The following is a 27,087-nucleotide window of genomic DNA, read 5'->3' as shown; positions in this document are numbered from 1 at the left end:
GTGACAGCCAGGAAAATGGCATGCTGACCACCGGAGGACCATGTGACCCTCTGGGTTTTCTGCCCTCCCCCACCCGCTGAGCCCTGTCCCTCACTTGACAATCCCCTTCCTTGTGTCACTTCTAAGCCCTTCAGGGTCCCTACCCGACCTCACCCCCAGAAACCCCCTGGCAGCCTCTCTCTAGTCTCAGAGTGCCCTCCTCCACATACTCTTGGTTGTCCAGTAAGCAAGAATCAGCCCCGCACTCAGCCAGGCCTCTGCAGTACCAGGCCTCCTTCCACAGGGAGTAGTTACTGGGATCAGGACCAGGAGGCAGGATGTCTCTGCCCGTTCCCAGGAAGCCTCCTGCTGCCTGACTGGGCAGCTCACTTGATCCTCGGAAAGCCCGCATCACTTCCCTTGGACCTCAGACATCATGTTTTGCGAAAGGGAAATTTCATCTATTCTGCGATGCCATACCATTTTTGAGAGCAAGGGCCGCATGGGAAAGTGAGACTTCTAAGGCAAGGTTGTCACAAAAAGACATTGTTCTTTCAGATGACTTACTCTGGAGGAAGCCACCATCATGTCATGAGGACATCCAAGCAGCCCTAGAAAGGGATCCATGAGGTGAAGAACTGAGAGCCTCTGCCAACAGCCAGCACCAGCTTGTCAGGTGGATCTTAGAATCACGTCCTCCAGCCCCAGTCAAGCCTTCAGATGACCACAGCCTAGGCCAACATCCCGATTGTAACTTCATGAGAGATCCTGAGCCAGAAACCCCCTGCTAAACTGCTTCCAAGTTTCTAATCCCCAGGTTGCATGAATCTCAGCTAAATTTTGGACTAATTTATTATAGAGTGATAGATAATTAATAGAGATTTGACAATTTTATGATTCTCAACTCCTGGCCACAAGGAAACACACAGTGAGCTTCAAGGAAAGGGCTGATGACTAGAACTGAAAGTCCACAGCTGCCCCAGCACACGTGTACAGACATGATTACTGCAGAGCTGAGTCACACGTACCTACCCAGATGGGTCAAACCAGAATCATTCTTCATTTTTCTCGTACTCTTTTCATCTTGATCTGATCATTCCTACTATTGACAAGCAGGGGGAAAAAGAAAAGAAGAAGCAAAAAAAAAGAAAACCTTTAAATTGCTCCTTAGACATATCTCCATTTCCATACATTTAGCTTGGTCTCTTTTGTATAAAATTGCTGAGTTTCCCAAGATTTTCTCATCCCTTCCCCTTCTCCTAGCCAAGATAATTTCCTGGTGCAGGGAGATGTTTATGGACCTCATGGTGGTGGGAAGAGGGAGTTGAAGTTCTAAGTGGAGTCCTCTGCATTTTTATACACACACACAGGTGGGACAGGACTGGAGCCTCCTGGTCCCTGGGGCTCACTGGTAGGGGTGAGGCTGGAGAGGAGTGATGCTGAAGCATGTGGTCCCTGATCTGGGCTGGTGGTACAGATCTTGCCTCTGTGGTCCCCGGGACTTAGGACCACCTGGGCTCATTCTTCCTACCCACTCCAGAACAAGCAGTGTGCCATGAAGCTGTCTCCCAGACGACTTTCCCCAGCCATTTCAAACCACCTCCTGGGTGGCATACTATTGCTTTGGTGGCATCCAGAATCGCTGCTTTGCACAGGGAGTGTCACTAAAGTTTCCTCCCCTGCTGCAATCTGAGTCAAGCCCTACCCACCCCTCGAAGCAGGATTTTCCCTCAGACCTAACGGGTTTCTCCCACACAAGCCTCTGAGGTTGAAGGATGGTGCTGCTTCCTTTGGATTCCCCTTTCCTGGTCCCATTGCTGTTAGCAGCAGCTTCTCTGCAGCCTGTCTGCGTCAACCTTGCTTGAAGCCTTGTTTCGAAGCCCCCTCCACTGGGCAATAAGCTTCATCAGGGAGGGCTACAGGGAAACAGGAATCATGAGAAAATGAAAACACATCACTTTACATATCTGCATGCAGGGATCCATAGACACCAATATCAAGATGTCCATCTACTCAGGGCGCTATGGCAGACACCCTGGGGTGAGTGGGACCAGTTCAGGGACTTCTCAGTGTTACCCCAGGAGCCCCACCCCACCCTGATCCTTTGTCTTCCCTCTCAAGACTGTTTTCTTTTCTCCCCATCTCTCAAAGGCCTTGGGAGGGAGGCAAAGAGGAGGGAACTATAGATCTTCCTAAGGATAAAAACTTGGAGGTGCCCATCTAGCTGGTGGATTTCCATGGCTTAAATGCCTCCTGCCACTCGAGGCTTCTGGACGCAGTCCCCTCCGCTGGGCTCCAGACCCCTCCATCGGCTGCTCCTGGACTCCACTCTCTGATCTCTCAGAGGCTCTTCCAACTCAGCCTGTCCCAAACGGACTCGTCCTCTTCCTTAAGCTACCTGCTCCTCTTTCCCCGAACCCACACGCATCTGGTCCTCTCTGCTTCCTAAACAGCCCCCCTCTCTCCCTCCTTCTCCCACTGCACTGAGTCAGCCCTCAAGTTCCGCTTCCCATCTGGGTCTCCTCTCTCCACCACCCTCCCAGCCCTTCATGGTGACTGCAGGACTATTCTTAGGGCAAGTTGGGTCTTAAGCCCTCAAGCTTAAACTCTTTCCCGAACTTCCCGGTAATCACAGGACAGGGTTTGGCGGGGCGGCACGCTGCGCCCTAATCCAGCCTACCCTGACCCTTCTGCTCTGATGTTTATGAGCAGCTTCGCGGGTACCCAGACAGGCCTGGCTCTCTCTTTGCCTTCCCTGTCACACGTGTTGTTGGAATGCTCACTCCCTTGAGTGCCTGCTGAACTGCTCATTTTTCAAGATCCTGCTTGAGTCACATCCCCTGGGAAGGCATCTTGAGTCAGAGTTAATCACGCCCTTCTTCTGTTACCATGGAACGTTATTCACGTTTCCCCTTGGGTGCCCCTCCCATCCTCCACCATGCAGCCTGGCCACAGCACAACCACCTCCCACCTGGACTGACTGTTCCAAGTGTCTCCTGACTCAGCCCCCTGCCCTTGCCCTCGCCTCTTCCAGGCTACTGTGGACACAACAGTCCAAGTGGTCCTCTGGAAAAACCAGTCAATAAACATCTCCCGGCTCAAAACTCTCCAGTGCCTCCCATCTCACTCACCATAAAAGCTAAAACCCTAGAGTGGCCTCTGAGATCTCCTGGCCTGGTCTTCCTTAACTTTGGACCTTCATCCCTGCTCCCCTTTCCCTCCCCGCCCCAGAAACACTGGCTTTCTTATTGCTCCCGTAACCTTGAGGCCTTCTCCTGCCCCTGGGCCTTTGCACATCCCCCAGAAACCCACTCTCATCTCCCCTATCAGATCAAGTCTTGGTTCCGGTCTCACCTTCTCAGGGAAGCCCACCCTCCCAGGCCTGTGAACACTGCAACCAGCCTCTGGCTCCCAATCCCCCCTTATCTGCTCCATTTTCCTTTTTTACAGCACGTTGAAGAACTGATGCTTCCAAACTGTGGTGCTGGAGAAGACTCTTGAGGGTCCCTTGGACTGCAGGGAGATCAAACCAGTCAATCCTAAAGGAAATCAACCCTGAATACTCATTGGAAGGACTGATGCTGAAGCTGAAGCTTCAGTACTTTGGCCACCTGATGCGAAGAGCCACCCCTTTGGAACAGACCCTGAGGTTGGGGAAGATTGAAAGCAGGAAGAGAAGGGGACGACAGAGGACAAGACGGTTGAATGGCAGCATCGACTTAATGAACATGAGTTTGAGCAAATTCTGGGAGATAGTGAAGGACAGGGAAGCCTGGAGTGCTGCAGTCCATGGGGTCACAAAGAGTCACACATGACTTAGCGAATGAACAACAATGATAGCACTTTTCACCTTCTAAACTTATTAGTTAACTTATTTTTTAAAAAGTTTTATAGCCTGTCTCCCCTTCCAAAACTATCTGGTTTGTTTACTCATAGATCCAATGAACCTAGAGTATTGCTGAAACATGGTATACACTCAATAATAAATGCATGAATCAGTTAACCAAAGCTATTTATTGGTGGGCTTCCTCAGTAGGCAGTGAGGCCCTAGAGATGGAATCCATGCTCAGCCACCTCTGGACCCTCAGGGCTTAGCCCACTGCCCTGGCCACAGTGGTTGGACAAGAACCACTTATTGAATGAATGGATAGCTGTTTGGAGGGATGAATTAACTAGGCCCTGCCCTTTTGGCTGAGGGAGAAAAGCAGGGACCTGAGCCCTCCACACAAACGCCCAGTTTTTCCTGGGCTCCTCCTGTACCCTGATCTCCCGCATCTTCCCAGAGGGTCCTGCCTCAGCCCTTTCCCCTCAGGCCCAGGCCTCACTGGCTGTTTGTTTAGAAGGAGTTGATAAGTTTACCTCCACCCAGGTAAGGCTGTCTGAATACTGTCTAAGACTGGGTGCTTTCCTAGAAAGGTGATACATTGCAACCAGAGACAATCCCTTAAGCCAGAGGATTGGAGCAAAGCGGTCAAACACCAGGTGTTTCGGGCTGTAAAAGGCTTCCGGGGCCTGGGCCGTGGCTCAAACTGGGGCAGCGGGGTGGAGGCCGCTGTGGCCTCTGTACAGGGTGCCTTGACCTTCCTGGGTGTCCTCCTGAGGACCGGACTTGTGCAGGGATCAGCCCTGAGCTGAGGAGCAAGAAGGCCGCTGCCCAGGCCCCCCTCCGCACTCCCCGCCCCTCCAGTCTCACGCTCCTCCTACTATCTCAGGGGTACCGAGGAGGTAAGGGGTGGGGGTAAGACTTGGCGCCCCACCCCCCAGGCCTGGGATGGACCCCCGACGATGTGGGCCTTGGGGGTTTCCGGCTGTTTTTGTAGCCACAATCACGTGTTCCTTCGTGTAACCTGAGCCTCCAACACGGCATGAGCCTGCACCCCAGCTCCCGACCCACATCTGCTTCTCATTTCCGCCCCAGGAAAATGGCCCAATTTCCATGAGTCGCTGGCCCAAGCCCAGGCTGGAGCCTCTCAGCGGCCAGCCCCACCCAGCTGGGTTCCATTACTGGGGAGGGGGGTAGAGGCTGAGAGAACATTAGAGGCAGTGGGTGTGTCATGGAGCTGGCGGGGGTTGGGGGCAGGAGGCCAGAGTGCTTGGGGTGGTTCTGTCAAGACTTCGCAGTGTGTCCTTGGGGGAGTCCCCAGCCTCTCTGAGCCTGTTTTCTCATGAATAACACATGTGTTACTCTACTGATGGACATCTTATGGGGACTTGGGGGACCAGGGTGATTCTTTAGGATGAAAATAATGGAATTTTCCCCAAAGCCAAACTGAGAATAGATTGGCCTGGAAACAGAACCAATGGAGCTGGTGCATGTCAGGAAGCTGCTGAGGACCCAGAGCCACTTCCCTACCTGCTTGGGCCCTCCCCTGGGCAGTTTGATGGGGTTTGGGCCTAAGTCCTCGTCCAGGCTAATCCCAGCTCTCAGTTCTTGGTCTACCAGCATTTATTAAGCACCTAGGATGTGTCAGGCCCTGGGGTCGGGAGACCAAAGTGATGAATACAACTTAAGCTTTTTGTCAAGGAACTTAGAAGTAAATAAATACAATCCAACACAGCAGAGTGCGGGGGATATGAATGGAATGAGGCCAGAGGCTGGAAGTAACACGTTCTATTTTAGTTGTGCAGTGGAGATCCTTGACTTTTAAGATGTTCTTGATTTTTTTTTCTAATAAAATCTACAGCAAACTCCATCCTCCCTCCAACAAAGACCAGGACCTTAGAAAGTGCCCTCCAGACACCTCCCACCCTTCACATTCTGTGAAGAGAATCCCAAATCGGTTCTCTCTGTGGGAGCTTGTCAGGGACTCCACAAAGGGAGGTCCCACCTCCCACATCACCTCCCCTCCAGGCCTCTGGTGTCAGCTTGCTACCCTCACCCTGCACGGGCCATGCCCCACCATACCCCCTGCTTCCTGGTCAGGGGGCAGAGCCTGAGCTGGAAGCCGCAGAGGGCTGGTGGAGGCAGAGAAGGGTGATAGCACGAGACCCTTGGCTTTGCCCCACGTACCTAGCCACTAGCAGCAGGACAAGAGTACCTCGTGCAACTTCGGGGGACATTGTGGGGTCCTCACCCCACCCATGGGCTTCCCTGGTAGCTCAGACAGTAAAGAACCTTCTTGCAATTCAGAAGACCAGGGTTCAGTCCCTGGGTTGGGAAGACCCCCTGGAGAAGGGAATGGCTACCCACTCCAGTGTTTTTGCCTGGAGAATTCCATGGACAGAGGAGGCTGGTGGGCTACAGTCCCTGGGGTCACACAGTTAGACACGACTGAGCAACTTTCATCTCACCCACAGGCCCCTGAACTAAACCACCATCTTGGAGGCCATTTTGTAGATGAGGACTCCGAGGAATAGAGAGGCTCAGTAACTTGCTCAAGAACAAATTGGTTGGTCTGGAACCTCATCTCTCTGACCCCAGGGTCTGTGATCTTTGCGCCAGCTTGGCACTACTCTGAACTGAGAAACCCAGTTCTGTTACTCACCAGGAATGTGACCTTGGGCAAGTCTTCAAAGTCTCGCTTTTCAAAATATGCTTTTAAAAAAAAAAAATCAGCTTTATTGAGGGATAATTTACACACAATAAACACACAGATTAAGTGTGTTTGACTCACCTGAGCTTGATGACTCTGGATGGATGTACACATGCCTGTCACAAACCACACAATCAAGATACAGAACATTTCCCTCCCTGCAGGAAGCCCCTCCTTCTGTAAAAGGGGCAAATGAGAGTACCTGTCTCCTGGCATGTCAGGAAAGGCAAATGAGGTGATACTGGCAAGATACTCAGCAAGGCTCCAGGCGTGAAGTAAGTACTCCGTCAACATGTATCACTTTTATGACTGCATCTTGCCTCCACGGTGCCCCCTTGAGGCTGGGGCAGGGATGGAGGCAGGTGCAGCAATGGTGTCTCTGAAGCCTTCTCCTCCCCATTGTGAAGGCATCAGCCCATCTAACAGAAGACTTGGGATAGACTCAAAACCTCTGTCTTCCTCCAGGAGCCCCGAGGGGCTGAGTGCAGAGAAATGGGCCAGCTCCTGCCCTCAGGCTGGCCCAGAACATAGGTCCTCTGTTCTGAGACCTTCCCACGTCTGTCTCCAGCATTGGAGGCAGGGCCAGCTCCATGAGTTGGCAAGCCATCAGTCACTCAAGACTCCGTGCTCAGAAAGCCCTGTACTTGGTTTAATGTTCTGATGTCACCTTCTTGCAATCTTCAATAATTTTGAACAAGGGACCTTGAGTATTTATTTTACACTGGGCCCTGCAAATTAAGTAGCAGGTGATGATGGTGGTGAAGGTAGGGTGAGCTGGCTGGTTTCCTCCCTAGAGAAGCTGGTGCCATCCCTCTCTATGCATGCACACACACACACACACACACACACAGTCATCACATGCAGTCACATATACTCATTCAGCACTTTCTCCATCCCTTCTCTGTCACTCCCCACAGATGGGCAACAGGAAGGCCTGGGTCACACTGAGCCCTCAGCCACCAGGAGGCACCCACGCAATCTGGCAGCCTGCTCGGCCTGGAAACCCCCTTGGGGACAGCTCCTGCTCATAGGGCCTGCTGGCCAGGCCACCCGAATTCCCATCCTCTGACGGTCCTCTCCAGCCGCCTCCTCCCAACTCTGCAGCTCAAGTGTGAAACCACAGCTGGGCGCCTGCCAAGGGGGCTTGGGTTTCATCACACTCGACTTCCCACACCTCGGCCAGAGGCCAAGGTCTGATGGGGCTGCTGGCCTGAGGCCTGGCCTTGAAGGCAGAGTAGGGGTAGGGGATGGCCCCCAGTGCCCCCCCGGCTTCCTGTGTATCCTAGAGGACCCCCTCTCTCAGGCCAGAGTTTCCCCTCCATGCAGTGGGATGGGATTTGGTAGGAATGGAGCACTTGCCAAGGGTGAGGGGAAGGCAGAAATTAGAGACGAAGGCATTGAGAGAGAGTCTAGAATGTCACTGTCCAGTATAGTGGCCACCACGAGCTGCATGTGGCTATTCGAATTTAAATTAATCTACGTGAAAGCCAATTTAAATTTCATTTCCTCAGCCACCCTAGCCACATTTCAAGCACTCAACAGCGATGTGTGGCTTGCGGCTGCCATCTTGGACAGCTCAGACACAGGACATTTTCATCGACACAGTGAGACACGTCTGCCAGTGGGGGAAAATCAAGGCGCAGGGGATGCTGGGAGCTTACTGACCCTGGGGGTGGGTAGGCCAAGGGCCGTGACGGGGACACGTTTGAGAAATGCTCTCGGTGACCTCAAGAGTGAGGAGATGGACATGCCATAGAGGGGAGTCAGGAATCAACCTCCAAGGGGCACAGAAACTCTGAAGGCAGCTTCAGCTCGTCACCCTGACTGAGTGACCAGAGGCCCCAAAGAAGAAGGTGGCGGCCAGAGCAGGTGTCCTTCCTAGCAAAGGGCTCCCAGAGCCATCTCCTAGTGAGAAATGTCATCACTCCCTCCTGCCTCACCTCTAGACTCAGGGCACACCTTTGCACGCTCTAGAATAAAGTTCTCAAACTTTAGCCTGCCTCGGAATCACCTGGAAGCTTGCTAAACCACAGCTAACTAAGTGAAAACTCGAAACACATATACTTTTACTTCGTTTAGGAGTCAACATTGAAATACAGATATTTGGGTTGTGTTCGTCTGAGGGTTCACTCGCATTTGGCTGTCTGGGTAAATCATTGAGAGGTATTGGACTGGCTTAATCTGGGCACATTTTATAAGCTATAAATGGATCAGCAGAGGGTGATGTGGCGATTTCAGAAGAGACTGGAGGGGGCAGGAAAGAAAGGGAAGGGAAAGGGAGGAAGGAGGGAGTGGGGGCTGGGGGGAGTACTCTTTGTGTTCCCCTACTGAAGTCGCTACCTCATCTCCTCACAATGCCCTAAGAAGTTGGCTCTGAGAGGTTACACAAGGCCCCCCACCCCACCCCCAGCAGACACAGGGTCACTCAGGAATCAGGCTGTACTTCGCGTCTTCCTCCCCTCTCTCCAGCTCTGACTATTTTCGAATGAAATAAGCCTGGGAAGCAGGGAAGGCTCAGGGCTGTGAATACATTTTCTTGTTTTCTGGGCTTATTCGACTTTGACAGGAAGCTTGGCTGAGTGCAGGCATCAGAGCCCTTGCTCTCAATGGTGCTTTTAAGGCATGTCTCACCCAGAATGTAAAGAGTTGCCATCAAAAATACCAGCAGGCCTTGATGGCCCACTCAGTCCCTGAGACCCAAGCCCACCTGCCCTCCTCCACCGCCCACCCCTAGCCTGAATCCCCCTCCACACGTCTGGGGAGGGTAGAGAACAACAGATCCTGGGTTGGGAAACCAAGGCTGAGGTTCCCAGCCCAAAAGTTGGCCTCTCATTTCAGGAGGACTATTTTCAGCATTGGGGAAACTATACTCGTAGAACCAGCTTTGAAGACTCTAGAATGACCCTCATTCACAGGTGAGGGCATAGAGGCCCCTCTGGAAAACTTTTGAACATCTTCTTCCCCGGACCCTTCCCTCTCCAAGTGGTAAAGTCTCACCTCCTCCTTTGCGATCACCCATTCCACCCACAGTATGTCCCCACAGCATAACCACCCTTTGGATGGCTGCTCTTATATTTGGGTAAAACCTCAGACTGTCTCTTCCACTCTCTCCACAACTGCCCAGTGAGGAGGGCAGGGTCCCATTTTATAGATGGCCGAAGGGGTAAAGCAACCACATGGCTGATCACCTGGAGGGCTGCCCGTGCCTCCTCCTGATCACAGGGGCAGGCTTTGGCAGCCCGCCACCTCCACTCCCTTCCAAAACACCTCCTGTCTCCTCACCAAGGCCCAGGAGCACCGTTGATTTAGCATTTCCTGCCCTTCTGACAATCAGTGTGCACAAAACAGGCTTTATTTAAACCACTTTTGGAGGGCATCTCTTCTACCCCTTCCTCTGGCTTCAATAAGCCGCTAATCTGAAGCAGGATAAATCATTGGCATTTAACAACCTGATTACAAACATGTTCCTGGTTCCTGTCCCTGCCCTGATGGGAAGCTCATTTCTCAAAGGGTTAATTAACAGCCTTCACACAGGCCGCATTTAGCAACGAGTACAAAGCCACACACATAAATAACGTCTCGAGCGGAAGACGAGGGTGCAGATGGCTTGTGACTTTGCCGTCCAGAGTTTTTAAACCGGTGTGAACCAGGTCCTGTCGGGACCCGGGGCCGTGAGTCAGGGTCAGGCTTCGAGGTGGGCCAGGCCAGAGACACTGGTGGCCAACTCTGTGCTCTGTTGAAAGAAAGTCTTAAAGCAAAACAGAGCACTGAGCCAAGATGTGGGGGGGGGGGGGGGGGGGGGGGGGGCGGGGAGAGAGGGCGGGCCTGGGGTGGGGAATGGGCCTGCTGACTGACCCGGATGGACAGCAGCCAGGGAGGAACCAAACCAGAGACCCAGAGTCCTTCACGGGGCGCTGGGTTTACCAAGGGGGCCTCCACCCAGAGAGTATACCCTGGGGCACAGAGCCCCTTGCAGACCCTGCAGCCGGGGATGCCAAGAGTGCCCAGGCTAGGTCAGAGGAACTGTATGGGGCTGGGAAGAAGGCAGAGAGAAGGACAGCCCCAAGGAAGCCGGGAAAGTTCTGGAAGTGGTACAGAGGCATCAGCAGTTTTCTGCCCCCTTCGTGGGTAAGCTCTGTTCCTCTGCAAAGCCTTCAACTCCCAAGAGGAGGTACGCAGGACTCACCCGCCCACCATGACGGGGACACATCTCAGATTTTATCAGGGACAACTTTACAGAAACACTGTTGCAAGCAACCTGAAGCCAAAACAGAAGGACACAAATGCCAAGAAACAGAAGGAACGATGTAAATATACACTGGACATCAATGGAAATGAGAAACCAGAAAAGGCAGAGAAAAGAGGAGATCAGAATGCAAGCCTTCCACATTCTGTCTCTTCCCGTTTTCTGTGTTTCCCTGGTTCCTTATGTTCATCTTTTCAGCCTTTAAATAGATCCCATCCCTCAGCTTTCAGAGTCCCCCCACCATCCTCACCAAACACTCTCCTCCTGGGAGCAGGAGGTGCCATCTGGGGAGGCAGACAGGGAGCACCCAAAGGCGGTCCATTGGAGGTAAGGGCGCCCCCTGAGTGGCAGAGAAGAGCCCCATCTCGGTGGCAACCTGGCTGCCAGTCCTGACCCAGGGCTGAACCTGCCAGGCTCAGGCCAGGGGCTGCCTTCCCGTGCCAGGCTCAGCGCCCTGAGGGTGAGGGAGCAGAGAAAGAGATGGGGGCCAGGTCACACTGGCCGAACAGAGGGGCTCTGTGTCCAGGAGAGGCTGCCTCTCCCTGAGTAATTTTCCAGGGTTTGCCCTTCCCTCACAGAGCTCACACGGGGGCTGCCATCCTCCAGAGGGTTATTCTAGGCCAGTCACCTGTTCGGTGACCCTACCTGCTTTGATTTCGAATCCCCCTCACTCATCCGGCTTTGCTTCTCAAAGTCCCCACACCCATCTCCAGGATATGATACCCCTGAACCCCAAGACACCCAACCCACCCGCTCCAGGCCCAGCTCTCGGGTCGTTCTGGGAAGTCCCAAAGGCGCCATTGTTGCTGGGCTGAGGCCAGCATTTCTGTTTTCTCAGAAGGATCAAAGCCGCGTCCCAACCCTGCCAGGAGGAAGCAGTTGTGACTCGTGCAAATATCTGCAGTCCATTTGGGATTTTACTGTGGTGAGAAATAAATACACAGCCATCTGCAGATGATGGAAATATGACTTAAGTAACTTTTTGGTCGAGGCTATTGGGCCAGAGCCCAGATGGAAATAAGACCTTGTATCTCAGTCTCCACTGCACACTTGAAAAAAAAAGGAAAAAGCAGAGGGGAAGGGGGAAAAAAAAAAGTTGATGAAAGCTGAAGCTCAAAATGGAGTGTGCTCTATTACTTGGCCTGAGAAGGGAAAAATAAACACCAAACAGCTCCTCCATTCAAGTGTGTGTTATCTGGCTCATCCTCGCTGAGAATTCCCTCTCCTCCCTCCTCTGCCCAGGAATTACCGCGCCTACAAACAGCCCCCACGCCCACCCCTAACCCAGGGCAGGCAGACAATGGGCCAGAAAACCAGGCTGGACCAAGACCTCTCCCTGCAGCCCCCAGAGGCCGTAAGATTGAGAAACACAAGGCTATTTTTAAAGTCCTATTTGTCTACCCACGTCGGCTCTGCGAGCCTGAGAAATGGTATCATTTGTGGGAGGTGGCACTGATTTCTTTTTTAACTTGCTCAAAGGCACATTTTTGCAAATTTGAGAAAAGCCAAAAAGGCAACAGTTTGCAAGGGTGACCTCTCCCCTGGCTTGCCCTCCTGCCCTGCAGAAAGGACTCAGGTGTATGTGGGAGCGCAGCCCCCTGCGGCTGTGCCCTGGTCTGCGGCAGGCACAGGCCCCCAGATCCAGGCCCAAGGAAGTGGAGTGAAAGATCTGGACATACAGGAGAGCTGGCGAAAGAGGAAGGAGCAAGGGAGCAAGAGAGAGGTGGGACCCGAGCGTGGTGGGGCACTCCGTCTGTGGCACAGCTCTGCTCTGGGAGGCCCCATTTGATGGAGGGGATAAACAACCACCTGCCCTGGAGAGAGAAAAGGGTAACAGGTCACACACAGAGGAAACGGCTTCTCAATACCATCCAGCCCCCTAAGTCTGTGCACAGATGCTTCAAGCAGCTGGTGTGTCTGGGGGCCAAGAGGGTGCTTCCAGGTGGGTCTACCAGGCTGAGGCGGACCTTGGACTCTGGGCTGCAAAGATCCAATGGCAATAATGAGAGCCTCTCTGTTCTTGAGATCTCTAAAGGTTTTTTTCCTGTGAGGACACAACCCCACCAAGGCTTCAGAGGCCTCCCCACTACCCACTGCCAGGACCAAGAGATGGAGAAAGATGGATGGATGACGAGAAAGAAAGAGATTTCTCCGTCTGCAGTGAGACGGAGAAGAAGAGGAAGCAGAAGCATAAAGATGCAGAGATGGGAAGATATAATTTGAGGAAGAGTGAGGAGATTTGTCTCTGTCGATCCCCTACCCCAGCTCATATCGCTGATGCTGGATGGAGGGGGACTGTTCACGAGGACCACAACAGAGGGACATGCTCTGTGGACCATTTCCTTTCTCCAACGGGTCCATGGCCCATAGCCTCGAGGTATGGTAAGCACGAAGTCTCCAGCTGCTGCCTGAACACCATGAGAAGCTGCTGTCCCCGCTCCTTCCCCGCCCGGGGACACAGCTCAGTCCACGCTCACTCAGATTTCTCCTGTGTGCACTGGCTGCACAGCCTTGAACGGTTCTCTGGTTCTCTTCGTTTCTCAGTCCTCTCACACACAAAAAGGAGATAGTACCTTCCTCCCTGGGGCGTTTCGAGTATTACTTGACATAGCATGTACGTGCGTGTGTGTAAATGCTTCACACAGACTTGGCACACAGTGAGGGCCTGATACATGGCAGCCTTAATGCATGTAGCCTGTGGTCCATAAATGGTGGGTATTGTTGCTGGTGTTCCCAGGAGACGGGCGGGGCTGGGAGAGTGCTGGAGGCAGGATGGGGAGGCAGAGGAGTCTAGGGAGAGGGGGCCAGAGGAAGGTGATGCAGAATGCGCGGAACCATATGTTCCAAAGCTGGATGTACCCAGAGATCACCCTGACCCATCTGTGGCACCCCTAGTGCTGACCCTAACATGGACCCCATGCAGGGTCCGAGACTAGGAGAGCCGGGCTCCCCTGCTGCATGTCCCTGGTTCCACGGCTGCCCAGGCTGGGACCACTGGTCAGCCTCCCATCAAACCCTAAGCCCCCCCACCCCCACCCTAGGGATGTCTTCCCTTTGGTGGTTTGGAACACGCAGCGCCGAGAGGAGCAGAACAGCAGCCAGATGGGCCAGCAGGCGACTCGAGGCCTACCCCGGCCCTCAGTGCATCAGGGAAGAGCAAGAAACCAAGCAGAGTCGGTCATCCTGGCTGAACCGTCTCATGTGAAAAGGCTCCCAGCACCCCTGCATCACTGGATGGAGTCTGAGCCTTCTGTCCCAGGAAGGGACAGAGTCTGATCCTTCAAGAAGCCCAGTTCTGGGGAGGGGACAGAACATCATCCCTCATTACAGCCTTCAAGAAGCACCCCCATTCCCCACCTAAGCTGACCCAGAGCCTGCTCTGCCTCCCCAGCTGCCATGTGGGGACACAGGCACAGCCCCCACCTCCCTCCCAGAGAGGGACCCCAGCAGCAACACTTTCCCCATCTCAGAAGGGAAGTAGAGGATGGGGAATCAGACTGTGCAGGCTGCCGGGAGGAAGTCCTGAGACCTGAGTTGTCATCCTGGCTCGATCCCTTTGCAAAAGTCACTCATCCTCTCAGAGCTTCATGTTCCTCCTCCAGAAAATGGGAATAATAATCTTTACATGTTGGGGAGACAATAGCACATATCTAAGCACTTACATAACACCCCAACCCGTTCCTTTCGTGGGTGGGGAATTAGAGCAATTGGGTGTGTGTTCGTTGGCAACCTAAAGACTTCGGCTTTCAGCAGGGCTGGATGTTTGCATTGAAACTTCTCACTGGGAGGAAGATAAAATCAAGAGGCTGGTCCTTCCAGAACCTTGAGGGTGCGTGGCGGATGAAAGCGCTACTTCTGGAACAAGATGGCATGTCCCCTGACTAGGTTAACTCTCTATACCTCAATTTGCTCATCTGTAAACGGGGATGATAAGAGCTCCCCGGGCATTTGGTTAGAGGTAATGCTAAAGCTGAAACTCCAGTACTTTGGCCACCTCATGCGAAGAGTTGACTCATTGGAAAAGACTCTGATGCTGGGAGGGATTGGGGGCAGGAGGAGAAGGGGACGATGGAGGATGAGATGGCTGGATGGCATCACTGACTCGATGGACATGAGTCTGAGTGAACTCCGGGAGTTGGTGATGGACAGGGAGGCCTGGCGTGCTGCGATTCATGGGGTCGCAAAGAGTCAGACATGACTGAGCGACTGAACTGAACTGAACTGAACTGAGGATTACATAAAGCAGTCCACCTGGATCCTTCAGCACAGCACCTGTCAGCAGCAAATACTCAGGGCAGGTGGTCAGTTATGGTAAAGGCACACAACAGAGACACCTTCTAGGAACTGATGGGGAGAGACCGCCAAGATGCATGTTGAGTAGAAAGCATGGCGTGTAAGATGCTACCATCTGGGCAGGGAGTGAGGAAATCAGACCACGTGCCCGATTTGCTTGGATTTACGGAAGGGTATCCTAGCCTAAGGATCTTCCCTAGTGGCCAGACTATAAAGAATCCGCCTGTAATGCAGGAGACCTAGGTTCGATCCCTGGGTCAGGAAGATCCCCTGGATAAGGAAATGGTTAACCACCCCCCACCCCCACCCCATCCAGTATCCTTGCCTGGAGAATCCCATGGACAGAGGAGCCTGGCGGGCTACAGTCCATAGGGTTGCAAGAGTCGAACGTGACTTGGCGAATAAACCACTACCACCATCCTAGAAGGATACCTAAGAAACTAGTCAACGGGGTTACTTGTGTTGGGAGAATGAAAGGGGATGGAGTGGGGCAGCAGGCCTTTGGACTATACACATCTTCATGCGATTCTGATCCATCACCCATGTGAGCGAATTACCTATTACAAAATACTTTCAGTTAACATAAACGCGTGAGCTACTTATACTATTATTCTGTCTGAGCTTCAGTTTCTTCCCTAAATGAGGAAGGTGCTCTGTGCCTCATCCGCCTGACTAGGGTTTCATAGGGATTCAAAGAGAAAGTGAATTCACAAGTGCCCTGAGAAAGACTGGGATGAGGAGGAGGAAGGGGAGGAGGTGGAAGAAGGAGGGCAGGGATGGGACGCGCCCAGTGGGAGAATCACTGAGCCGTTGTCCCAGGAGCTGAGCCACGCCAGCTGGACACATTTTGCTCTGGCCTCAGCCTTTGGCCTCTTTCCTCAAACACTCATGGTTTAAATGGGGCCCCTCGTCCTGCCAAACATTTCAGGGGAGGTGGATGCAGGTGGGTGGGGGCCAAGGGTAGGACTCATGGGCACCTGCATATGACCCTTGACCACTGGCCAGAGTGTTGGGAGCAGGAAGGGGCGCTGGGAGTGGAGTTGTGAGATGGATGAGACATTGCAAAAGGAAACGCAAGATTTTGCCCAGCAATGGCTCAGAGAGACCCGACCTTGCCAAGGGTGTGGCTTGTGTGAAAGGAGATGGAGAGAGTCATCTCATTTATCATCACCCCCAACAGTTCTGTCATGGATTCGATTACCATCCAGATGAGGAAACTGAGGCTCAGAATTTCGGGTGTGTTTATAGTCACAGCCACGAAGTAGCTCAGATCCAGACGCAGGCAGCGCCCCTCCATTTCAGTACCGCTCCACCCTAGCTGGTAACCCAGACACGCTGGCCACTTTCTAGGTGACCCCATTATAGCAACAGAACAAAAATCACTAGAGCTTAGCTCAGAAATGGCAGCAGCAGCATTGTCGGTGGCTGAAGTGTCCCCGCTCCAGGAGGTTTCCACACCCATTAGATACCCAGAGCCTGCAGGTAGAGCCTGGGAAGGGCCAGACTTGGGAATCCCTCAGGACCCCATGCCCCTGAAATTTCAGGGGCACAAGGCTGGGAGAATGAAAGTGCTTTTCATGGAATCCCAACAGGAAACCCACGAGAACATTCCTGCCCTGAGGATTCCAACAGGAAAACCACGAGAACATTCCTGCTCGTGGGATTCCAACAGGAAAACCAAAAGAACATTTCTCCTTGTGGGGTTCCAGTTGGGAGTCAGAGTCCATGTTCCCTGCTTAACAGGCTGGCCAGTGGGTGGAGGGGTGGAGGGGAAGACTTGCCTGCCCTCACCAGAGGTCCCCAGGCCCTCAGACACACTCAAAGATTCCTCTGGCCTCTCTGGGATGGAGTGGGCCATTTGAGAACTGGCCTGCCTGGCTCCCAGTCCTTCTGTCTTTGCTCCAAGTGGCTGACCTATTTATTACCCAGGTTCCATGCAGAACATATGGGCCTGTGTTCCTCCAAGGGTCTTTGTAATTAGGGTGAGGGCTTGTGAGCATGTAGAAAACTTATCTTAAATTTAACTGCCTCTTGAGGTGCCTCAGTCAACAGTGGGGTGCACTTGAAGAAATCTGGGACACAGCTGATTCTGCCCACCATCCTCCAAATAGCTATTGTGTCCCACCATCAGGACCCGCCTAAAACTACATGCTGAGAGGGGTCCTGAGGACAGGTTCTTGGCCCCAAGAAATTCCTATTGTAGTGGAGAAGCTGGGAGGCAATCCAACAGGAAGTGCTTCTAGAGTGCTGAAAGAGAAATGACCGCTAACCCCAGGCGTTATCAAAGCAAACCCTGTTCGTGGAGTACCTATCATGTGTCAGGCACTGTCTTGGGCTTCAAGGCAGAGTGACAAAGCTCCTCCTCCCAAAAAACCATTGCCTGATGGGAGAGATCAACAAATAAATGACTACCTCACAGTGGGAGGAGAGTTAAAATCAAGGTTTGCTCAGGATGCAGAGAAGAAGGGAAGGCTTCCTGGAGGAAGTGATACTCTAGCACGCTGAGGAGTTCAGCTGGAAGTGCAGTGGGACTTTAGGGGTGGGACTGGGAGGTGGTGGGGTTTGACATAAACCTCAGTAACCATGGTTAGGATTTGGGTTATAGAACAGTGATAAGACCTTAATAAAGGCAGGGACGGGGCACGGAAGAGTAGGTTTTGGACATAGGACAGCAGATGCAGACATCAGTGGGGTGGATCTGAAGGGGAGAGCTGGGAAGGACAGAGGTCCCAGAGAGCTGGAAGAGCTGTGGGTCAAGATGGGACATGTTCCTTCACTCAGTGAAGGAGAGAGTCAGTGAATGTGGGCAGAGGAGAGGGTTGCCCTCAGGAAGATGGGAGGGAATCCAGACTTTGAAGGGGTTGCAGAGCACTGGGAGGGAAGAGTGTGACATTTGGAAAATGAAAGAAATCCTGAGTGAGATCCCAGGGCCTTTTCATCTGCAACCATCCAGACACCCCAGCCCCATGTCATGGAGTGGAACATTATGTTCCATACGAAGCCTCAGGGCTGATCCAAGCAGGCTGGCAGTGACGCAGAGCAGCTGAGGCCAAGGCAGAAGGGAATGGGTCCCTCAAGCCATCCAGCCAGCCACCAGGAGAAGTGGTGGCTGGAGAATCAGAGGCAACGGCAGGGATACACATGGCAGTGTCAAATTGTGGGGCCAAGAGCTGAAACCCACAACCAGGTCAGGGTGGAGGAAGGACAGATCTGCCTCCAGAAGGCAGGAGGAGCCTGTGGGCCTGAACTAAGTGGAAGAGGGTCAGGGGGGCAGGAGGGAGGGGCCATGGTGGGCAACATCTAAAGCAGTGGTGTGCCAGAGCAGACTTCACGGGCTTCAAGAGCGGATCGTTAAATGCCAGTAAACTCGCAAGAAATTTGTTTCAATGTTGGCGAAATCAGCCACAAAGCAGGTGTACCATGGAAATGGGAAAATGCTATTACCAACCCGGGCACCATTTTTTCCTTTCTCAGAGAGATGGCTGAGACCTGGGCCCGCGAGCCCAGGGTCTGGCCTTTCTCCACCATGCAGTTTTGTGCTGCTGTGGCCTCACTTGCAAATGACAGTTCTCAGCCCTGCCGGGGCAGGAGGTGGGGGTGGTCATCTAAACAAGCACAGCTGGATGATGCTCTTTAGGCAAAAGCATTACAGAGAGCATCACAAATGGCTTTCCTAGCCTCTCCCTGGATGTCTGATCTAAATTTAGGTCCTTTTAGTCTATGCTGAATCCCAGCCACAGCCTTTCCTTCCTTCCTGCAGGCTCTTTGGAGATGGCCATAAGGAAGGCCCTGCTGGAAGGCGGCTGACCTTTGTTGTTTCACCTGCGAGTTTGGATGTGGCTTTTGGGCCAAAGTCCCCCCAAACCTCCCCTGTGCCTCCTCCAACTACCCCTTCCCTCATGCTCAGAAACTTGCAGTGGCTCCCTAATCCTCTCCTGATGTTCCAGACGCCCCACCCCTGCCTAAGGCCATCCCCTTTTGGATCCACGATGATGACACCACTCTTTGCGCGATGTCCTTCCACATCAGGACACCTCAGGCATGTCCCTACCCTCTCCAGGGCTTATCTGTGCTCTAAGGGTGATGTCTATAATAGACCCTGTGTGATTTTTCTGTAGGTAATAGAAACTGACCAACAGGGACATCAACCATAACAGAGTTTCCTACCAAGAAGTCTAGAGGTGGGTAGTTATCTAGCTGGTTTGGAAACTTCAAGATGCCAGTGCTCTGGATCAGGGTCCAAATGGTCTCCCTCATGGTTGCAAAATGGCTGCCACAGCTCCATATATCACATCTTCAGACTTCCTCCAATGTCTGGATGTAGGGTGATAGTAAAAGTGGAAAGAGCTGTCTTGTGTGCTTTCCTTATTTGATCAGGGATGAAAAATCTTTCTCAGAAGCTTTTCTATCACGATTCCCCACAACTCCCAGCAATTTTTTCCTAGATCTTGTTAGCCAGAACTGAGAATGTCCTTTAGATGGCCAACAAACATGGTGTTTAGAGAGTATCTGAAGATCAGACACAATGGCCATGAATGTATTACCTGTTGTTAGGAGAGCGCACCACCTCCCAGACTCCTGCTCTGTCTCCTGACTGGTCACCCTGAGGCTGTAGAGGCATCCTCTTCCCTAGGGGTTACTCTTCACCCTGAAACAACAGTGCATGAATAGGCTTGAGTCCAATTAAGTGCAATTGCATTGATGATTCCAAGAGCAGAAAGAAGGTCTGAGTCTTGTCACAGACAATCTGCAAATCTGTATTGGCCTCCCTGTATGTCCAGCCCAGGGGAGGCCAGAGCCTGTCCCTTGTACACTAATCATCTGGGTAATCTTGCCTGAAAATGAGAGTTACATGGAAAAACTTTTTAAAGTCTCCTTGCTCAAAAAAACTCAAAACCCCAGTCTAATCATGAGAGAAGCTAACAGACAAGTTTGATATCCCTGACAAGTTTTCCTGTCAAGGTTCTCAGAAGCAAGGACAGGCAGAGAAAATGCCATGTCCCTGAGTGGACATGATAACGCAATGTAATATGGTATCCTGGATGGGCTCCTGGGATGGAAAAAGAACATTAGATTAACTAAAGGGGGCCTTGAATATAGCATGGACTTCAGTTAGTAATAATCTTAATCTATCAACACTTGTTCATTAATTTTAACAAGGTACCACACTAATGCATGATGCTAGCACTAGAGAAACTATGCAGGGTATGTACAGGATATATAGGAACTCTTTTTACCATATGTTCAGTTTTGCTATAAATCTAAGATTGGTCTAAAAAATAAAGTGTAATATATATATATATATATCTCCAGGCCTGCACTGCAGACCAATGACATCAAACCATGGATAGGGGAGCTTCAGGGCCGCCCCATTCAGGTTTCAGCTCCCTCATTTTCTTAGCATCTCTTGGATTCCCTGCCAGTGACTGTCTTCCCTTCCACTCCTTCCCAGCAAATGGCACAGCAACCTGATCTCCAGGCTTTTCCCTCCCTGGCACAACTCTAGGACTAACCCTGGGCTCCTACCTGGCTCTTCCCCCAGAGAGTCTCCAGCAGGAATCAAGTTCCCAGGTAGGAATCACAGTGAGGGGCAGAGACTCATGTTAGGCATGCTGGCTGCTTCTGGAGGCAGGTCCCCTGTTTTTGCCCAAACTTCATTCGATGAGAATGAAGAGGAATATGGTTACACAGGAAGTGTCTGAAAGCTGAGGGAGAAAGCTGCATCTCTTGGAGATCTAAAGTCAGAGTTTATACAGAATAGAGTTAGGAGAACTGCAAATTTTGCATAAGATTCTTCCCGAAGAATGTTGACAATTTAGAGGAATAAGCTATGAACACAGGTTTTGGGGCCAGACACATTTCAAATTCGAGTTCTGCTGCTTATTAGCTGAGTGATGTTTACATCAATCAGGATAGGCTGTTATGCTACAAGAACAAATAACCCCAAAATGGCAGTGGTTTAAAGCAACAAAGTTCTGCTCAGGGACACAAAGCCTTGTTGCACGTCTGGGTGGCTCTGTGCAGCTGCTCTCCATGTGAAGACCCTGTGGTGTGCCTCCAGACTGACACAGCCTTCCCCACTCACCACGGAGCAGGCAGAGAAATGGGGGTCAGGCACCAGTGATTCACTGCTGCCACGGAAAGGGACCCATATCATTCTATTCATATGAAAGTCAAATTACCTCATCTAACTTCAAGAGGACCAGGAAGCACCATCCTCCCATGTTCAGGGAAGGAGAAGGGAACTCAGTGCTGGTGAGTAATAATAATGTTTTCCACAACTTCGCGCTAGTGGTAAAGAACGCTCTGGCCAATGCAGGAGACACAAGAGATGTGGGTTCAATCCCTGGGTCGAGAAGATCCCCTGAAGGAGGGCATGGCAACCGACTCCAGTATTGTTGCCTGGAGAATCCCATGGACTGAGGAGACTGGCAGGCTACATAGTCCATAGGGTCACAAAGAGCTGGACACGACTGAAGCGACTTAGCAGGCAGGCAGGACACAATTTCAAGTACTTTAACCTGTTTCCACATCAATCTGCTCACCTGTAAAATGGAGACAATGATATTTTCCATAGAAGGTTGTTGTGGGGATTGAATAAGGTCTTCAGGCTAGCCATTCCAAGTATGCGGTCCTCATGACAAACTGATTGGCTTGGGATGGACACACCTCAGTGACACCAATCAGAAGTTTCTTTTTTAATTAAAACATTTTTATATTACTTTGAATTTATTTATTTAAATATTGGTTTTTGTTGCACTGTACAGTATGTGGGATCTTAGTTCCCTGACCAGGGATTGAACCCATGCTCCTTGCAGGAGAATTGTGGAGTCTTAACCACTGGACCTCCAAGGAAGTCCCCAGAGTTTTGCTTAAGATTTCTTTATGGAAGCTGGAGAGACTTTATCTTCCTCTGAGATACTGAGTGATGAGATCAAGACGGTTTGTAGCTCTCATACATAATGAGCAATTGTTTTTTGTCTTGATAGAAAATAAATTACAGAAACTATGAGAGTCCCTGAACTCCATTTAACCTAAGACTAAGTGGCAACCCACTCCAGTACTCTTGGCCTGGAAGATCCCATGGACAGGGGAGCCTGGTAGACTGCAGTCCATGGGGTCTCTGGGAGTCGGACACGACTGAGCGACTTCACTTTCACTTTTCACTTTCATGCATTGGAGAAGGAAATGGCAACCCACTCCAGTGTTCTTGCCTGGAGAATCCCAGGGACGGGGGAGCCTGGTGGGCTGCCGTCCATGGGGTTGCATAGAGTCAGACACGACTGAAGCGACTTAGCAGCAGCAGCAGCAAGTAGCACCTAAGGAGGTTTCCTAGAGCAACTGCCACATTGACTAAAAAATACCATTTATTCCCACAGAATTGATGAGATTCAGTTCAATGGATTCATGGAACCCAGTGATTTCCCTGCATAATTTGTAACAATTTATAATTAAATGCATGGAGATCCATTTAAGGTAAAAGAAACGTTGCTTTTTTAATTTCCCCAAATAAATTACATCTAGCTAAAATCTGCCTTTGTCATGATGATAGGCAGTGGATAAAGAAAGTTGTATTGAATAGAAGGACCCCAGGCTAAGCCTGGCCCATGAAGATGGACGGCAGAGGCTTAATCGTCAATGCATGGTTGTCCCTATTGTCACCCACATGGTCCATGCAGAGCGGGTAACTTGACTCTGAGGAAGACCTGGCCTGGGGACCTTTCTCAAGGTTTCTGAGCCTCAGCACCTGGGGTTCAGTTTCCCAAGGCACAGAACAGCCCCTCCTCCGCCCAGGGCCACACCTCAGCAATTCTTGGGGGCTGATCTCTGGGCTTCATGCCCCATAGAACCCCCAACACTTCTCCTCTGCAGTCCAAGAAGGCCCACACTTCCTACAGGCCATGCACCTCTTGGCCCTCTGGACATCCGCCCTGTTTAACCACCTGATGGGCACAGGCCCTCCAAATCACAGGGCAGCCCACCCCAGCCTGACAACTTCTCCATTTGGCCGGAAACACAGACCAAAGACTGTTATTTCCCTCCTGCTGATAAGGAAAGCTCAAACCTCAAGAACTCAAAAGCCGGGCTTTCCAGAAGGGTAAAGGAAAAGGCACACACTCCTTCTTTTATCCTGATAAGCCAGCAATCTGAAAAGTAGAAAAATTAGACCCCATTTCTTGACAGTTTGTTCTGTTGCTTTATATTGGCATCAGGCCCAACTGCCAAATATATTCATATTAGGTTGGTACAAAAGTAACTGCAGGTTTTGCATTGTTGAAATTTGCCATTTGGTATTAGAACACATTCTTAAATAAATGTGGTTATGCTATACAGCTTTTTAACGTGCACTTCTGGCTTTATGTATTTTTGTTAATGACTTATTAGTGCTGTTTATTTTAGACTATGGAAATGATGTTAGACAAAAAGCAAATTCAAGTGATTTTCTTATTTGAGTTCAAAATGGATCATAAAGCAGCAGAGACAACTCATAACATCAACAATGCATTTGGCCTGGGAACTGCTAACGAACATACAGTGCGGTGGTGGTTAAAGAAATTTTGCAAAGGAGACAAGAGCTTTGAGGATGAGGAGTGTAGTGGCTGGACATGGGAAGTCGACTACAACCAACTGAGGGCAATCATCAAAGATGATCCTCTTACAGCTACTGGAGAAGCTGCCAAAGAACTCGGTGTTGACCATTCTACAGTCTTTCAGCATTTGAAGCAAACTGGAAAGTTGAAAAAGCTTGATAAGTGGGAGCTTCCTGAGCTAACCAAAAAAAAACCCCAAAAAATCATCACTTTCAAGTATTGTCTTCTCTTATTCTATGAAACAACAATGAACCATTTCAGAATCGGATTGTGACATGTAAAGAAAAGTGGATCGTATACAACAACCAGTGATGACCAACTCAATGGTTAGACCAAGGAGAAGCTTCAAAGCACCTCTCAAAGCCGAACTCGCATCAGAAAAAGGTCATGGTCACTGTTTGGCGGTCTGCTGCCCGTCTGATCCACTGGAGCTTTCTGAATCCTGGTGACACCATTACATCTGAGAAGTGTTCTCAGCGAGTCGATGAGACGCACTGAAAACCGCAAGACCCGCGGCAGGTCAACAGAAAGGGCCCAGTTCTTCTTGCTCCATGACAAGCCCGACAGCACACTCCACAACCAATGCTTTACAAGTCGGACAAATCTGGCTGGAAAGTTTCGCTTCATCTGCCATATTCACCTGAACACTCACCAACTATCACTCATTTCTTCAAGCATCTCGACAACTTTTTTGCAGGGAAAACGCTTCCACAACTAGCCAGAGGCAGAAAATGCTTGCCAAGAATTCACTGAGTCCCGAAGCACAGGTTTTTATGCTACAGGAATAAGCAAACGTATTTCTCATTGGCAAAAATGTGTTGATTGTAATGATTCCTATTTTGATTAATAAAGGTGTGGTGGAGCCTAGTCATAATGACTTAAAATTCATGGTCCAAAACCATAATTATGTTTGCACCTACCTAGTAATATATGGGGACAGGAGGTCCTAACAACTCACGTCTAATCTGCTCACAATTTATCCCAGTTTCTGGCTCACAACTTAAGCTGTAGGTCTCAATATGTACTGGCTCAATAATTACTTATTAATCACAACTCTTTGAGTGCTAAGGAATAGAAATTAAAACTTCATCAACTTTTTTTAGAAAAAAAGTCATTGGCTCTTGTAACTGAGAAAACTGCAGGCAGGCCTGGCTTCTGGGAAGATTGGAAGGATGTAGAACTGGATCTTCTCTCCAGCCCCCTAGCCTCCTTTCCTCAATGTGCTGGTTTCATTTTGCCAACAGCTTCTTCCTTGTGTCCTTGGGCAATGGCTCCAGTAGCTTCAGGCCCGCATGATTCAGCATCTCTTCATAACAGGATCTCAGTGGAGGAGAGACTCTTTTTCCAGCATGCAAAGCCCAAATCTTAAGTGAGACTCTGATCGCACTATATATCTACCCCTGAACCAATCATGTGGCCAAAAGGATGGTATACCCGATGCCCACTCTGGATGGTGGTGAAGAGGCTCCGTAAGAAACAGCTTCACCAAGAAGAGGAGTAGCTCCTCTAATGAAAGTGGGAGCTAGGACCTAGAAAAGAGAGGAGGGTGCTGCACAGGCAGGCAGAAACAGCAGGCATCCCCATGCATAGTGTTGGGAACTAAAGCAGGTCGGACATGTATTCAGTTAGGTTCAGTCATGACAAGTGTTATCACTTAGGGTGAGTTAGCTGCTGTAACAACCTCCAAATCTCAACGGCTTAACATATCAGACTCACTCGTGTTACAGTCCAAAGCAGGGTGTTGGGGCGCTCTTCACGCAGTCATCTGAGGACCCTTGTTTTACTGCCTTCCTTATTCTCCAGGGCTCTGGAGTCCTGTGCTCCCAGATGCACAGATGGGAAAAAGAGGAGTACACAGAAGGTCATACAGGAAGTTTTCAGGGATTATGGCCAGAATTAGTGCATATCACTGGTCCAATTTCCATTGGCCAGAACTTGGTAACCACATATAGTAATAGCAAGGTTGGCTGGAAAATGTTCTCAGGAAAAAAAGATACACAGCAGTTGATGAGTTCATAGTCTCTGCTAAGTTGAGAGAGGGCCCCTCACAGGCCGAGTTGGCGTTTGGGAAGACGTGGGGGCAGCAAGGAAGGTGGGATAGGCTTGGAACTGAAGGCTGCCAGCCTCTGCCCTCCAGACTTTTTAAACTTGGGAAGGTCACTCTCCCTCTTTGAGTCTCAGTCTCCCCACCCCACCCCCACTATCTGTCAAGTAAAGCCCCCTTTATAACACTTCCCATGCAAATACTCTTTTGCTTCTATGATTCACCCCCTACCTAAAGCCTCCATACCATTTCCAAGCTCCAGGTTTCTATGGTCTATAACTTCTGATCTCCCCTTCATAAGACTCCCCCATCCAAGCTCTTCTTTGCCCCTTTTTTGCTTTATTTTTGTCTATAGCACCTATTATCACTCGATATACCAAATGTTTTGCTCATCCATTCATTCTCTCCCTGCACAAGAATATAAGCTCCAAGAGGGCACAGCTTTTGTATTCAGTTCATTGCTGTATCCCAGATATCTAGAAAGTGCTTGGCATTCGTAAGAACTCAGTAAATATGTGTTGAATGAATGAATGAATGAAATGTAAAACCTTTCTCAGAAGAGAAATTGCCTAAAATTCCTAGCAGAGTAACACTGCCATCTGGTGCCAGACATTTGAATTGCAGGCACAAAACCAGATGGGTGAGGGGTGGGGTGGACAGAATCCAGAGACAATCCTTGTTAAATCAACCCTACTTCGTTGCTTGAACATTATGGTCTGACTTTGGTGTTCGGATGACTCAACAGACCTGTAGGGTCTGATTTTCTGTCCCGTGTGTGCTTCCCTGCTGGTCACTGCATGTGACCTCATTAACCATGCATAATGTGTTCAGATGTACCAGGTGCTCAATGCTTGCTCTGACACTGCTAAAATCTATAAACCTATGCGCAATGCTAACTCTCCAGAAGATGAAATGTCAGAAAAAAGACCCCAGTCCTGAGAGAGGATGAGAGAATATACATGGCGAGACGAGTAGGAAGGACCAAAGCAAGAAGGAAAACCCATTGGGAAGAGCCAGAACACTAGACCCTACCACAAACCTGACCTTGAATTCACTTTGGTTTCTCATTTGTGAGGTGATGGTGATGCACTAGATGGGCTCTAGCCCAGCCCTAAAGTCCTTGAGAAGGAACAGAGGGTCATGGGTGCCTCCAATTTCTGGAGTTACCATCTAGAAAGAGAGCTTAGTGGTTTATCCACTGGTCAGAAGCTAATGGCCTCAGCTGGGGGTCTCCTCGTTACTAAGCTCTTGTTGCAGCAAATCTTAGCGCCTAGAGTCAGGGGAGGAACATTGATCAGTGAGAACCCTCCCCCCATTCCTCCCCCACAGAGTGTCGTTGAGATGTAAGCCTGGCCACCTTATGACACTGGAGCATCTAGATGCTCGGGACAATTCAGGGAC

General features: G+C 50.7%; 1 long non-coding RNA gene across 1 annotated transcript in view; it reads right to left on the bottom strand.

The window, feature by feature from the left end:
• Positions 1 to 728: 728 nt before the first annotated feature.
• Positions 729 to 27,087, bottom strand: part of LOC139185754 (uncharacterized) — a 95,668-nt gene continuing 69,309 nt past the window's right edge. The window contains exons 4-7 of the long non-coding RNA XR_011569227.1: positions 25,359 to 25,457; positions 19,596 to 19,699; positions 6,465 to 6,514; positions 729 to 1,895 (exon numbers count right to left, since the gene is read on the bottom strand). This is a non-coding gene — a long non-coding RNA (uncharacterized lncRNA). The remainder of the gene's footprint in view (positions 1,896 to 6,464; positions 6,515 to 19,595; positions 19,700 to 25,358; positions 25,458 to 27,087) is intronic.

This window comes from Bos indicus, chromosome 11 (genome assembly GCF_029378745.1).
Source record: "Bos indicus isolate NIAB-ARS_2022 breed Sahiwal x Tharparkar chromosome 11, NIAB-ARS_B.indTharparkar_mat_pri_1.0, whole genome shotgun sequence".
Lineage (NCBI taxonomy): Eukaryota > Metazoa > Chordata > Mammalia > Artiodactyla > Bovidae > Bos > Bos indicus.
This window is presented reverse-complemented; position numbering and strand designations above follow the sequence as displayed.